Source organism: Equus caballus, chromosome 3 (genome assembly GCF_041296265.1).
Source record: "Equus caballus isolate H_3958 breed thoroughbred chromosome 3, TB-T2T, whole genome shotgun sequence".
NCBI lineage: Eukaryota > Metazoa > Chordata > Mammalia > Perissodactyla > Equidae > Equus > Equus caballus.
Window position 1 is genome coordinate 66,139,733 of NC_091686.1, and position 16,242 is coordinate 66,155,974.

Consider the following 16,242-nt stretch of genomic DNA (forward strand, 5'->3'; position numbering starts at 1 on the left):
AAATGTCATATTAGTAAAAGAAAATTATCAAAAATTGTTTCTGTAATCTCATCACCCAAACATATGAATTCTTTTCATTGTTTACTTTTTCTTGTTATAACTATAGTAGTGTTTGTATAATTTAATGTTCTGCTTGTTTTTAATGAATTCACATGTAATTGTAAACACTTTCCTGTGTTGCTACACAGTCTTCATGATTATTAGTTTAATGCCTGCATAATTTTCTTTCAAATGGATGCAGTATAGTCTATTCAGCCATTCTCCAATTGTTAAACATGTATATTATTTCCAGTGTTTCATTATTATAGATAACGCTGTGGTTAATAACTTTGTGCATGTAGCTCGTTTTACACAAATCTTTTAAATTATACATTTTCTAAGGATAAAATCCCAGGAACGGGATTACGGAACTGGCTCACATGACTGTGGAGATCTTTAGTAGCAAGCTGGAGACCCAGGAGAGCCGATGCCGTCGTTCCAGTCTGAGTCTGAGTCCAAAGGCAGGAGAAGATGATGTCCCAGCTCAAAGACAGGGAAGCAGAGACAGAGAATTCTTTCTTCCTCAGGTTTTTGGTCTATGAAGGCCTTCAGTGGATTGAGTGAGGCCCACTCACATTGAGGGGGCAGTCTGCTTCACTCAGTCCACTGATCAAACACCAATCTCATCCAGAGACGCCCTCACAGACACACCCAGAAATAACGCTTAACCAAATATCTGGGCACTCCATGACCAAGTTGACACATAGAATTAACCATCACAGGGCTGAATATTTTTTATGGCAATTTGCTTTTCAGAACTGAGCATACGAATTTCGCCATAAACTCACAAGTTTGAGTGCAATCATTTCTAAGTTTTGCTAAAGGTAAACAATGGTGCTTCCATGCTATTTTAATATGCGTTTCTTTGATTAGTATCTCCCCTACCTCATTTTATTTGTAAAGTAAGGAAATTGAGGTCCAGAAAACTAACTGGGTATATGATCTGGTTAATAACCCAGCCAAACCCAGAACCCATGATCCCTGGCTCCTTCCAGTGTTTTCCAGTTTTGCCATGACTATATCTTCGGTTGGTTTTACTACAGACAATCCCTGGTTGCTCCCCTCTTTTCTTGTGTGGCAAACAGACCCTAAAGTGCCCCCACCCCCGGTGATTTCCCGCCTCCTGGTGTTCACGCCTTCGTGTGGCCACCTCCCTGTGAGAGCAGGCAGGATCTGTGACTTGCTTTGAACCAAAAGAATATGGCTAAGGTGATGGCGTGTTCCTCCTGTGATTATATCACGTTATATCAAATTCCATGTTAGTCGACTGGAACAAGAGATTCTCCTTGCAGGCTTGACGAAGCCAGCAGCCATGCTGAGGGAATGCACATGGCAAGGAACTTTGGGTGGCACGTAGGATCTATAGACAGCTTCACCTGATGGCTCAAAAGGCAGGCCTTTCAATCATGCAGCTACAAGAAAATAAATTTTGCAACAACCTGAGTTAGCTTGGAAGCAGATTCTCTGAGATGTAGTTGGGCTTCTGGATGAGAATGCAGCCCAGCCAACACCCAGCCACAGGCCTGCGGAATCCTGAGCTGAGGACCCAGGACAGCTGTGCCCGGACTCTTCACCCAGGAAAACTGTAAGATAATAAATGCGGGTTCTTTTAAGCCACTGTTTGTGGTCATTTGTTCCAAGGCATACAAAATGAACACACTAGGCTTCTTGGAAAACTTTACTTTCATATTCCACTACTCCGGAAAAGTCTGGATTTCCACCAGTGGGTTCAATCCAGAGAAGAGTCAAGATGTCTTATGAAAACATGTGACCCATGGGTTTATGTTGCCTGACTTAGTAACTGAGAGACCAAGGATGTTAGTGAATTCATGTTTGTATCTGTCTGCCATATCCTGTGCAAACAGCTCGAACTGAGCAAATAAAGTGCTTGTTGTTTTCACTACATCCTCCACTTCATTGTAATTAAAGGGAAAATATCTTCTGGGGCTTCAAAAGAATAAGACGACTGTTCTGAGACAACAAGTTAGTGCCCTGGGGATTTACTCATGTATCAGGATATGTTACCGAGAGCAGCCCCTGACGACCGTCTCTCTCCAACCAAAGGCAAGGGTGAGGCTTATATAGGCAAAAGCCACAAAGTTTCACCAGGCAAGGTGATGGGTCAATCTAAACAAGTCCTTGGCTCGTCGATTCAGGATTGGTTGGTTGTCGTGGAGCTTGGGGGGTTGATTGCTGAACTCGCAGTTCCCGTCTTGAGTCTAAATAGCACAGTCACAAATTCACACCAGGCTGTTCTGCTCACTCTGACCAGTTTTCTGTGAAGCGATTGCTCTGGTTGCTTGTTCTTCACGGGGCCTCACTGTTTGCTGTCTGACACCCTTCAGGCTCAGTGTCCTACCGTGGGCAAGTCCTATGCACACACTCAAGGCTCAGAGAAAATTCCTTCATCAATTAGCATAGTGAATTAATAGGGCATTGGCTTCAAGGCAGTTTTAATTTAAAAGGAATTTAAAATTTGTGCTAGGAAGAAATAGCAAAATCATGCCTCTGATCCAGTGATTTAGGCTTAACTGCTAATTAAAATCATCTGGGGAGGCTTTAAAACATAGGAAGCTTGTGGCCCCACTCCAGACCAATTAAATCAAAATCTCTGGGTGAGAGACCGTGCTATTGATAGGTTTGAAATCTCCCCGGGTGATTCTAATGTGCAGCCAGGCTCGAGTACTGCTGATCTAATTGTTTACCCTGCAAAAGTGAAGGGAGATTGCTTGGTAAGACTTTAACTGCTATTTGCACTGGTATAGCCGTAAGCACGAGAGGCCAATTCAGAAACCTAACATTTTTAGATTTAGATGAGGAAACTGCCAACTACGCCCAAAGAGTATTAACAGAGACCAGAAAGTCTGATGTCGACAGATTAAATACACGTACTTCTCCATTTGCATGTTTAATGAGGGTCTCAAAACTTAACATTTCCAATATAGGTTCCTTATATTCCCCTCAATCTGTTCCTCTTATGATCTTTCCTATCGGATTAAATGTCAATTTCATTCTACCAGTCTCCTTCTGCAAGAAAAAAACCAACTTGACTTCTCTTTTTCTCGTTCCCCACGTCTGATCCATCAGAAAATCTTGACTCGACTTTCCAAACATCCAGAATTGAACCCCTTCTTATTCCTCCATTTCTACTTCCATAATCTCGGCCATATTATTTTTCATCAGTCTCCCCATTTCCTCCTTTACCTATATTGCAGCAATTCTTAAAATTTTTTATCACAGGATCCTTTTACACTGCTAAAAATTATTGAAGATCCCAAAAAACTTTTGCTTAATTGGATTATATCTATTGATATTTACTGTATTAGAAACAGACAAATATTTAAGATACTTACTAATCACTTAAAAATAAGAATATACCTGTTATATGTTAACATCAATAACATATTTTTAAAGCTTTTATTTTGAAATAATTATAAACTCACAAGAAATTTAAAAATAATAGAGAGATCCCATGTTCCCATTGTCCAGCTTCCCCTCGTGGTGACATCTTACTTAACTATAGAGCATTATCAAAACCAAGAAATTGATAATAAATAACATATTTTAAAGAATATTAACTATAGATCCCCAAACAAACAAACAAAATTACTGAATGGCATTGTTTTACTTATTTGCAAATCTCTTTAACGTTTGGCTTAATAGAAGACAGCTGGATTTTCATATCTGCTTCTGCAGTCAATATGCTATGATATGTTTTGTCAGCTGAAGTATATGAAAAAATCCAGCCTCATATAGACGTGTAGTTGAGAAAGGATGGAGTATTTTAATAGCCTTTTTTAGATAATTGTGGATATTCTTCTTTGATACTATGCCAAAACTTGACAAATGGTAGTTCTTTTTTTTGTTGTTTTTGGTGAGAAAGATTGTCCCTGAACTGACATCTGTACCGATCTTCCTCTATTTTGTATGTGGGATGTGCCACAGCCTGGCTTGATGAGCCGTGTGTCCGTCCATGCCCGGGATCCGGGCCTGTGAACCCCAAGCCACTGAAGCAGAGCACACAAATTTAACTGCTATGCCACCAGGCTAGCCCTGACAAATTGTAGTTCTTAAAGGATAGAAGACATGGAGAATTTAAACCACGTCAATAAACTTTTCATGCTGTTAGGACCACCAGGAACACACCTATAACTGGACAAAGTCAGGTTTGCTGAATGTTCCAGTCTAGCTGACGGCAGCCCCAGCTGATAACACACGGAGCAGAAGGCTCACCCAGCTGAGCCCACTCAACCTACAGACCTATGAAATGTCGTAAGAGGTTATTGTTGTTTTAAGTCACTGACTTTAGAGATAATTGGTTTCCTGGCAATGAATAACCCAAAACATTGCCAACCAAGGAATTAAAGTTTAGCTGTGTTAATCAGAATCGAAGGATAATTTCAGGAAGGGCTCATACTTCCCAGAGACGTTTTCTAAGCATACACTGTTAGTCATGAAAGTCTTTCTCTGTTTTGGGATTTTTGACATGTCTTCAAGTTGTAAGTAAGTATTTGGGGATTTTTGTTGTTGTCACTGTTGCGTTTGTTTTTAAACAATTGCTGATGCTGGACGTGAACTCACACGCAGGTATGATTAGGGTTCCATAAATCTCTAAGAATCATTGTTTTAAATTTCAATGTTTACCTCTGTAGGACTCAAAACCCCTTTAATCTGTATTTTAATGATCAAAACATAGGCATAAAGTCCTTAATCCCTGGGTTAGTCTCGACGCTTAAGCATTATGAGGGACTTTAGACATTAATTGCAACCTCAAAACCACTTGCCTCGCAGGTGTCTGCTGAAATGCTCCAGGAAGGAGGGCAGTGCTCCTAGAAGCAGCCAGTTGTGTTTTCAGAAAAATATATGTGTTTGAAAGTGTTTTTTCTTTTTTTAAAGATTACATTTTTCCTTTTTCTCCCCAAAGCCCCCCAGTACATGGTTGGGTATTTTTAGTTGTAGGTCCTTCTAGTTGTGGCATGTGGGACGCCGCCTCAGCATGGCCTGATGAGCGGTGCCATGTCCGTGCCCAGGATCCGACCTGGCAAAACCCTGGGCCACCGAAGCGGGGTGCACACAGTTAAGCACTCGGCCACTGGCCGGCCCCCAGGAAAGTTTTTATTTGTGTAAGCATCAGTCTGGTAGAAGGATCTGGAGTCAGAAGATTTGAATTTCAATTCCAGGCTCTAAGATTTGTGTGGTCATCTGAGCTTCCTGCCACCCCGCTCTTCAGGAGCCCTAACCACCTGCACAGGTGTGTTGAGATTCTGGGGGCTAATTAACATAAAAACAAAAATTCGGAATTATTTTAACATAACCCTCAGCACAGTGTTAAACTAAATGATACAAAACTCTTTATTACTGATTATAAACTATTTCTTCTCCCAGATGAAGATAGTTTTAGACATGCATTTTTTGGTAAGCAGATTGGTTTCATTATTATATTTTATTTTAATTTTAAGCTGTTTCAAATGATCTACCATTAGCTGTGCTTACCCTTGGGAGTTCCACTTTCTATTGACATGGTGCACCAGGAAAGTTTTGAGAGAAATTTTGGAAACAAATCTAACTGCCAAGGCTATTATTATTCAGTATCCTTTGAGGTTTTTCTTATGGTCATGAGATACTTTTGTAGTTAAAAAAAAAAACAATAAATACATATTTTAAAACCAAACTACAGTTTAATGTCCCTTTTAGAAAGGGCCGCTACACCTCAATAAATTATTTTTTAAATCCATTAGATGTCACCCTGAGCAAATGGCCCTGTGTTTTAACAGTAGCTGCTAGAAAATGCTGATCCCTCATCACCAACTAGCTAGAAATAGGGATGTTCTCTGGCCACAGGGAAACGCTGACTTCCAGGTGAAAGGAAGCAGAATATGCCACCCCAAAATAAGCCATTTCAGCATATTATTATTTTGAATTAAAGTTACTCAAGAAATAGCTGGTACAAAGAGGACACTCTGACCCTCCTTTGTCCCCTTGAAAGCAGGAAATAAATTTTTCATGTGAAAGTTATCCTCCCTGGACCAGGAGGATAGACAGCATCCTTATCACCAGAGATAGATTTAGGGTGTATAAAGAAACCTTATTACTTCTTCACCGTTTTACTACCCCTAGCTCAAACTCTTTTGTCTTGTCAATTCTTCATAAATTTATTGTTTCTTTGACTAAAAGCTATAAAGGCTGCCTACTTTGCTTTGCATCTCACATTTTTATGGGGTCCCTGTATGTACAAAATTAAATTTGTTTTTCTCCTGTTAATCTGTCTCATGTCAGTTTAATTATTAGATCAGCCAGAGAACCCAGACAGGAAGAAGGGAAAAGTTTTCCACCCGTACATGAGGAAAGTCCCCATAGAATGCCTGCCGGTGCTGGTGCCAAGTGGTGTGAATCAGGAAAGATGGAGAGGCACAAACACAGAGATGGAGGCAGAGCATCTGGGGGAGGCAAGGCTAAACTGAGACCCAGAGTTAGGAAAGGGATCCTCCCAGCAGAAACTGGGCACACCATGGCCACAGTTACATTCCTTAATTCTGGGCCATGCGTTTATGAGTATTAGCTGCCCAGCCTTGACAACTGGTTTTGGGTCCAAATTTTCTACCTTCACAAAATGTTTCTAGCACCTAGAAAGGAGATCTGAAGGAAAAAAAAAATCCAGCCCAAATCTGATCAAGCCTCTGGATCTACCTACTAAATTATAGGAGTTACAGAGCCCAGAGGAATGTGTTAAATGACAGCAGTTTGCAATCAGCAAAATCCAGACTGGGACTCTACAGGACAAACGACCTGGTTTCTTCAAGAAATAAATTATGAGACAAACAGAAAGAGATGAAGGGGAAATCTACAGATTATGAGAGGTTTAAGAGACACACCAACTAATTGCAATGTATAGAATTTATTTGGATCCCTAAATAAAGAAACTCTTAAAAACACACACACACAAGCAGAGATGTGTGAATAATGACTAGATATTTGATGATATTAAGGAGTTACTATTTTTAGGTATGATAATGATATTAAGGTTCTTTTGTGTTTAAATCCTCAGAGAAATATATTGAAATATTTACTGAGATTTGTTTTAAAATGAGGGCAGTGGGTGATGATCACCTGAGGGTTCATTGTACTATTCTCTGGAATGTCCCTGGAAGGACAGGCCTTGTCCAGCTGCATACCTATTGTGACCATCTGGCCACATCTGTCCTCTCAGCTGCTGACACAAGAGTCAGGCAGTTTCAGATATTTCCCATGGAATTTTCCACTGTGTTTTTTTCCTTATAGAAGATTTATCTGTTCTGATTAGGAAGGGTTTGGGTTTTATAAACTTTCTGGTTTCAGATATAAGCAAGGGAGACTGGGCAGAGTTCCTGAGTCACATTGCAAGCCTGAGTCACGCTGAGCCCTGAAACCACGGGGTTTGAGGTAGGAGAGCAGTGAGCCTGCTGTGCTGTTCTACCCAGCACAGAATTCCCCGGCAGCAGCTTCCTGTTGGATCTTCCTGTTTGTTCCAGAGGGGTATGAAAAGAGAGAAATAGGATCAATTGAAATGCTTGAGAAAGGAAAGAAAATCTTGGTTAAGTGAGTAAAGTTTCTGGAGAGACAAAATAAAATAATGCTGTGACAGCAGAGTCCCAGATTCCCCAAACCTCTTTACTAGATGCATGAGTTGTGTAAAACCACGGCAATAAAGATTTCTTTGCATGGGGATTTTATTTTACTTCTTTCCCCTACATATACAGGCATCTTTCTTCCTCAACACATATTCTCAAATGCAAGAACCTGGATGGGATCTTCTAGGACAGAGGGAGTCTGGACAGAGGATGGCATCTACTCTGGAATCACAGACACCAAGTGATATCTCAGCTCCACCCCTTACCAACTGTGCAGCTTCGAATAAAATGCTTAAATGTTCCCCTATCTGCAAATCGGGGTTCAATGCAGCACCTACTTTGTAAAGTTGCTGGGAAGACTAAATGAGATAAAGCTTAAGTGAGATTAAATGAGATAATGCTTAGCGCAGTGTCCGCCGCATAGTAAGCTATGACGAAGTTCATCACAGGATCTGCTGCCAGAAGTCCCCTAGGCCAGCGCTCCCAAACTTCTATGTGTATGCAAATCACCTGGAGACCTTGTTGAAAAGCGCCTTCAAGGTGCAGAGTTTCAGGTTGGGAAGATGAAAAAGTTCTGGAGATGGAGTGGTGAGGTTGCACAACAATGTGAATGTACTTAATGCCACTGAACTGTACATTTAAAAATGGTTAAAGTGGTAAATTTTAACATTTTTTATCATAATAAAAAACTTTTTTTAAAAAAAGCACATTCAGTAGCATTTCTAGCATGCTCCTGGGTGAGACTGATGATGCTGGTTTGAAGACAGCGCTTTGAGTAGCCAGATTCCCTAGACAATGAACCACTACCTTCAAATTCGTATTGCACTTTACAGCTTACACAAGGCATTTCTATGTCCCGGTCTCCAGATCCCCACAGTAATGGCACACGGCCCTGTCTCTAGATCCCCACAATAACAGCACACTGTCTTGTCTCCAGATCCCCACAGTAAGGGCGTGTGGTCCTGTCTCTAGAGCAAATAAAATTCTTCCTCACCTGCAGACAACACTCTGATCTCGAGTAGAAGCCCTTTATATCAAACCAGGGCTGTCTCTATAGAGGCAGATAGGGTCTTACTTCAGGGCCTCTTCACTTCTTGTTTTGACTGTTTTTTTGAAGCCAAGTCTCCCAGGCAAATGCTTCCCGCATCAACTTAGGCCTTGCCTTCCCCATTTGTGTTTATGGTTCAGGCTAAAGAAAGGCCCTCCAACTTAAATAGGGAGCATCTGCTTTGCCCGTTGGATGCTTATCTGTCCTTGATCTCGTAGGGCGCACTTCAAACGTTTCGTCTGTATTTACATCTTACTGACAGGACACATGGAAAACTGCTTTGTCATGTCTGTTGAGAGTGGGACATGACAGCATTTGTTGGAATTCTAGTCTTTGTTTAGTTGTCACTGCTACCTATCTGCAAGTAAAAACAGGACCGGGAGCTCCCCACTACACTTTGCGAACTTCACGATCAACATCACCCCAAAGTGACAGCTCTCCCAGTGTGTCCTACTTGTGAGAGATTCTTCTTCCCAGGAAAGTTACAAGTACGGCCCTAATTAGTGCATTTGCTAACGGCAGTTTCCTGTCCTGGACGCTCATACAGGTTTAGGCTTTGGGCTGTCCTTATTGTATATCTTTCCTTGGGGTAATCTGGTGTAATTCTGCAGTAATGTGTCCATTTGCCGAGCCACTGGGAACACGTACAAAGTCACTGGGCCATCCTTAACTCCATTCAAAAGAGTCAATTGTCAGCTTTCCCAATCCTTGGAGGAACCATGTTGCAGAGGCCAAAGCGCCTGCTGCTGGCCCCTCCAATAGTAGGACGCTCCAGCAACCACCCACAGCGGGAATTCTCAAGGGTCCCAAATCTCAAAAAGGAAGGAGGCAGGACAGGCACCCCAGGGTTCAGGTCCACGTTAGAACATCTGGGCCCATCTCAGATCAACTGAATTAGAATGTCTAGGGGTGAAACCTGGGCATCAACAATTATTTAAAAAAGTAAGTCTGATGTGTGGCCATGTTGAAAACCTCTACCTGAGAGAGTTTCTGTTTTGCGTTGTTTTCACCTTAATCAGAGGAAAAATTATAGTTGGAGACCAAGAGGCTAGAGATATGATCATCACAAAATGTAAACTCCAAGGTTTTTAACGATCAAATGTGAACACTTGTGTCTGAGCTAAGCAGCAGTTCTAACCACTGTAACCATGTGGTGAGTGCGGTTACCCCGAGGGCGAGGATAATTTGCTCTTGGGTGGGAGCACAGAACCAAGGGCCAGCCGCCACCTTGGGAACCCCTGGGCTGCTGACCTGTCCATGAGGGGAAGGACCTGGACGGAAGGGGGGTTTGGTGTGCCCCACTCACAGGAAATGCTTGCCAAATACTGGCTGGATGCATTAAATTTTGAAATAAAAAGGGTTTTAACTATAAAAGAGAATTTCAAAAATGAATCTCTTTACCCGGGAGATAAGCTTGGGATGAAGTGCTCCATGCAGCAGCGCGTCAAGGCAGCAGAACTGGGCAGAGTGATAACACGTTTACCAAAGCCGCTTCCAACGAGTGTGGATTAGAACCTGAGTTCTGGATTTCCTGGTCCCTTTGGCATACTCACACTCCATCAGGAGGACTCGTTTGGACATGCTTTTGAAAGTAGAGATCTCCAACGACAAGGAGTTTTACCCACAACACTTAAACACTCTTTAAAGCCATTCTCCTAAATGGATTTAAAGCCATATTCTAAGCAGAGTCCCTTTTGCCACGTAAGGTAACATATTCACAGGTTCCCAGGATGAGCATCTGGACGTCTTTGAGGAGGACCCTTATTCTGCCCCCCCACCATCGGTTAAAGCGTCTGAGATAAAGCTGAGGCAGCTTGTCCAGGCACCATCACTTGGGAACTTGGAACTTGGGAACTCTGCTGGACAGATAGCAGCTTTGTAAAAAATGCTGAGTCAGAATCTCCTAGGACGGGCCTCAGAACGCGTAGGTGGTGTGTTCATTTCCCACGGCTGCTGCAACGAATTACCACAAACTCAGTGGCTTAAAACAGCTTGAATTTATCATCTTAAAGTTCTGTAGGTCAGAAATCCGACAGAGATCTCCCTGGGCTAAACCCAAGGTCTGGGTAGGGCTGCTTTTCTTTCTGGAGGCCCTAGGGGAGAACCTGTTTCCTCGTCTTTTCCAGCTTCCAGAGGCCACCCACATTCCTTGGCTCATGGCCCCTTCCTCCATCTTCAGAGCCAGCAACAGCAGGTTGAGTTCTTCTCATATCACTTCACTGACGTGCTCTTCTGCCTCCCTCCTCCATTTTTAAGAATCTTTGCGATTACATTGGGCCCACTTGGTTAATGCAGGATACTCTTGACGTCTCAAGGCCCTTAACTTAATCACACCTGCAAAGTCCCTTTTGCCACGTAAGGTAACATATTCACAGGTTCCCAGGATGAGCATCTGGACGTCTTTGAGGAGGACCCTTATTCTGCCCCTCCACAATCGGTTAAAGCGTCTGAGATAAATCTGAGGCAGCTTGTCCAGGCACCATCACTTGGGAACTTGGAACTTGGGAACTCTGCTGGGTGTCAAAGGCCCTCTCCTCCCCCTATCACTCATTTCCAGCCTAGATTTCCTTCTAATGAAATTCTCATGGTTCTGACCCCCCGTGCGTTGTCTTTCCCAGCCCCACCTTCTACCTGGGTGGAGAGTGAGACCTCCAGGTGATGTTCATTTATTCTCTCACAAATACTTGTTGAGTGTCTCTATTTTTTGCTTTCTTCATTTGGAGAAGAGTTTGGTTATAAGCCCTTACTAATCGATAAATGCCTTCTTAGACATTATTCGGTTGGGGTTACTACAATAGTACATTCCCTACAGTCTCAGTCAGAAAATGTACCAGTGGTCCATACGTTTAAGAACCTAAATAGGTTAAACTATCAATTTTTAAAAATATCTTTTTTACCTGGGGTCTTTTGGTTGAAAGGAACTAACGCTTGTTAACACAAGCAAGCGAGGGAGGGGAGGGTTTCTTATAAAGACACGGACAGAGCAGTAAGAGAGCTAGAATGGAAGAGCAGAAAATGTGGTAGTTTGGCATCATGCACTTTGGAATTGGGGAGAGGGGAGATATTTTGGGATCCAAAATCATCCTTGGAATATCAGCAGTGGAATGTTCTAGATCTTTACTCTAAAGTGTTCTCCTGAACATTAGTCAGCAAATTATGCTCACTTTTGGGATAAATGCAAGTCTTTTAAAACCCACTAAAGTCATTGGCAACTACTGATATATATTTTAATATTCTTTTCTTGAAGGTAATATATACAATAAAAAATTCAAAGAGTATATAGAGGTATAAAACGAAAAAAAAGTCTCTATTCTTCTACAGAGAAACCATCGATAATAGTTCGTATATCCCTCCAAAATTGTTTAAAGGTATACATAAGCATATCAGTACACATCTTTTTATTTTATTTTTTTAATTAATGTTATGATAGATTACAACCTTGTGAGATTTCAGTTGTACATTTTTGTTAGTCATGTTGTGGGTACACCACTTCCCCCTCCGTACCCTCCCCCCACCCCCCCTTTTCCCTGGTAACCACCGATCAGATCTCCTTCTCAATATACTAATTTCCACCTATGAGTGGAGTCATATAGAGTTCGTCTTTCTCTGACTGACTTATTTCGCTTAACATAATGCCCTCGAGGTCCATCCACGTTGTTGTGAATGGGCCAATTTCGTCTTTTTTTATGGCTGAGTAGTATTCCATTGTGTATATATACCACATCTTCTTTATCCAATCATCAGTTTCTGGGCATGTAGGCTGGTTCCACGTCTTGGCTATTGTAAATAATGCTGCGATGAACATAGGGGTGCAACGGACTCTTGAGATATCTGATATCAGGTTCTTAGGATAGATACCCAGTAATGGGATGGCTAGGTCATAGGGTATTTCTATTTTTAACTTTTTGAGAAATCTCCATACTGTTTTCCATAGTGGCTGTACCAGTTTGCATTCCCACCAACAGTGTATGAGGGTTCCTCTTTCTCCACAACCTCTCCAACATTTGTCGTTCTTGGTTTTGGATGTTTTTGCCAATCTAACGGGGGTAAGGTGATATCTTAGTGTAGTTTTGATTTGCATTTCCCTGATGATTAGCGATGATGAACATCTTTTCATGTGTCTATTGGCCATATTCATATCTTCTTTTGAGAAATGTCTGTTCATGTCCTCTGCCCATTTTTTGATCGGGTTGTTTGTTTTTTTGTTGTTAAGCCGTGTGAGTTCTTTGTATATTATGGAGATTAACCCTTTGTCAGATAAGTGGCTTGTAAATATTTTTTCCCAATTAGTGAGCTGTTTTTTTGTTTCAATCCTGTTTTCCCTTGCCTTGAAGAAGCTCTTTAGTCTGATGAAGTCCCATTTGTTTATTCTTTCTATTGTTTCCCTCAACTGAGGAGTTACAGTGTCCGAAAAGATTCTTTTGAAACTGATGTCAAAGAGTGTACTGCCTATATTCTCTTCCAAAAGACTTATTGTCTCAGGCCTAATCTTTAGGTCTTTGATCCATTTTGAGTTTATTTTGGTGTGTGGTGAAAAAGACTGGTCAATTTTCAATCTTTTGCATGTGGCTGTCCAGTTTTCCCAGCACCATTTGTTGAAGAGACTTTCTTTTCTCCATTGTAGGCCCTCTGCTCCTTTGTCGAAGATTAGCTGTCCATAGATGTGTGGTTTTATCTCTGGGCTTTCAATTCTGTTCCATTGATCTGTGGACCTGTTTTTGTACCAGTACCATGCTGTTTTGATCACTGTAGCTTTGTAGTATGTTTTGAAATCGGGGATTGTGATTCCGCCGGCTTTGTTTTTCTTGCTCAGGATTGCTTTAGCAATTCACGGTCTTTTGTTCCCCCATATGAATTTTAGGATTGTTTGTTCAATTTCTGTGAAGAATGTTCTTGGGATTCTGATTGGGATAGCATTGAATCTGTATATTGCTTTAGGTAGTATGGACATTTTAACTATGTTTATTCTTCCAATCCATGTGCAAGGAATGTTTTTCCATCTCTTTATGTCATCGCCTATTTCTTTCAAGAAAGTCTTGTAGTTTTCATTGTATAGATCCTTCACTTCCTTGGTTAAGTTTATCCCAAGGTATTTTATTCTTTTCGTTGCGATTGTGAATGGGATAGAGTTCTTGAGTTCTTTTTCTGTTAGTTTATTGTTAGTGTATAGAAATGCTACTGATTTATGCACGTTAATTTTATACCCTGCTACTTTGCTGTAGTTGTTGATTATTTCTAATAGTTTTTCTGTGGATTCTTTGGGGTTTTCTATGTATAAGATCATGTCGTCTGCAAACAACGAGAGTTTTACTTCTTCGTTCCCTATTTGGATTCCTTTTATTTCTTTTTCCTGCCGAATTGCTCTGGCCAGCACCTCCAGTACTATGTTGAATAGGAGTGGTGAAAGTGGGCACCCTTGTCTTGTTCCTGTCCTCAGAGGGATGGCTTTCAGCTTTTGTCCATTGAGTATGATGTTGGCTGTGGGTCTATCATATATGGCCTTTATTATGTTGAGGTACTTTCCTTCTATACCCATTTTACTGAGGGTTTTTATCATAAATGGGTGTTGGATCTTGTCGAATGCTTTCTCTGCATCTATTGAGATGATCATGTGGTTTTTGTTTTTCATTTTGTTGATGTAGTGTATCACGTTGATTGACTTGCGGATGTTGAACCATCCCTGTGTCCCTGGTATAAATCCCACTTGATCATGGTGTATAATCTTTTTGATGTATTGCTGTAATTGGTTTGCCAAAATTTTGTTGAGGATTTTTGCATCTATGTTCATCAGTGATATCGGCCTGTAGTTCTCCTTCTTTCTGTTGTCCTTGTCAGGTTTGGGGATCAGAGTGATGTTGGCTTCATAGACTGTGTTAGGGAGTTCTCCATCTTTCTCAATTTTCTGGAACAGTTTGAGGAGAATAGGTATTAAGTCTTCTTTGAATGTTTGGTAGAATTCTCCAGAGAAGCCGTCTGGTCCTGGACTCTTGTTTTTGGGGAGGTTTTTGATTACCGTTTCTATTTCCTTACTTGTGATTGGTCTATTCAGATTCTCCATTTCTTTCTGATTCAGTTTGGGGAGATTGTAGGAGTCTAGGAATTTGTCCATTTCTTCCAGGTTGTTCAATTTGTTGGCATATAGTTTTTCATAGTATTCTCTTATGATCTCTTGTATTTCATTGGTATCTGTTGTGATTTCTCCTCTGTCATTCCTTATTTTATTAATTTGCAATTTCTCTCTTCTTTTCTTGGTGAGTCTGGCTAGGGGTTTGTCAATTTTGTTAATTCTTTCGAAGAACCAACTCTTTGTTTCATTGATCCTTTCTATTGTCTTTTTTGTTTCAATATCGTTTATTTCTGCTCTTATTTTTATTATTTCCCTCCTTCTACTGACTCTGGGCTTTGTTTGTTCTTCTTTTTCTAGTTCTGTTAGGTGTCGTTTGAGGTTGCTTACATGAGCTTTTTCTTGTTTAGTGAGGTGAGCCTGTATTGCGATGAATTTCCCTCTTAGGACTGCTTTTGCTGCATCCCAAATGATTTGGTATGTCGTGTCCTCATTTTCATTTGTCTCCAGGTAATATTTGATTTCTTCTTTAATTTCTTCAATGATCCATTGTTTGTTGAGAAGCGTGTTGTTTAGTCTCCACATTTTTGCACCTTTCTCTGCTTTTTTCTTGTAGTTGATTTCTAGTTTAATAGCGTTATGATCAGAAAAGATGCTTGATATTATTTCAACTCTCTTGTATTTATTGATGTTTGCTTTGGTTCCCAAAATATGGTCAATCCTTGAGAATGTTCCATGTGCACTTGAGAAGAATGTGTAACCTGCTGTTTTTGGATGAAGTGTTCTATATATATCTATTAAGTCCATCTGGTCTAATTTTTCATTTAATTCTATTATTTCCTTGTTGATTTTCTGTCTGGATGTTCTGTCCATTGGTGTTAATGGTGTGTTGAGGTCCCCTACTATTATTGTATTGTTGTTGATGTCTTCTTTTAGTTCTATTAAGAGTTGCTTTACAAATTTTGGTGCTCCTGTGTTGGGTGCGTATATATTTATAAGTGTTATGTCTTCTTGGTGGAGAGTCCCTTTTATCATTATATACTGTCCCTCTTTATCTTTCTTTATCTGTTTTGCTTTGAAATCTACCTTGTCTGATATTAGTATAGCGACACCTGCTTTCTTTTGTTCATTATTAGCTTGGAGTATTGTTCTCCATCCCTTCACTCTGAGTCTGTGTTTGTCTTTGGGGCTGAGGTGTGTTTCCTGGAGGCAGCATATTGTTGGATCTTGTTCTTTGATCCATCCTGCCACTCTGTGTCTTTTGATTGGGGAGTTCAATCCATTTACATTTAGAGTGATTATTGAGACGTGGGGGCCTACCACTACCATTTTGTGTCTTGTTTTCCGGTTTTCTTCAGTTTCCTTTGTTTCTTGTCCCATGGTTTAATCTGTTCTGATGTAGAGCTGCTACTCTCTGTTGTTGTCCTTCTACTTATCTCCTCTGCTCTTGGTTTTGTAGCCCCTTTCCTTTTTTGGATTTTTCA

General features: G+C 40.8%; 1 long non-coding RNA gene across 1 annotated transcript; it reads left to right on the top strand.

Annotated features, from left to right (window-relative positions):
* Positions 1–7,475: 7,475 nt before the first annotated feature.
* LOC138923330 (uncharacterized) lies at positions 7,476–8,350 on the top strand. The gene is made up of 2 exons (XR_011436806.1): positions 7,476–7,614; positions 7,776–8,350. It is a non-coding gene; the product is annotated as an uncharacterized lncRNA (long non-coding RNA).
* Positions 8,351–16,242: the final 7,892 nt, after the last annotated feature.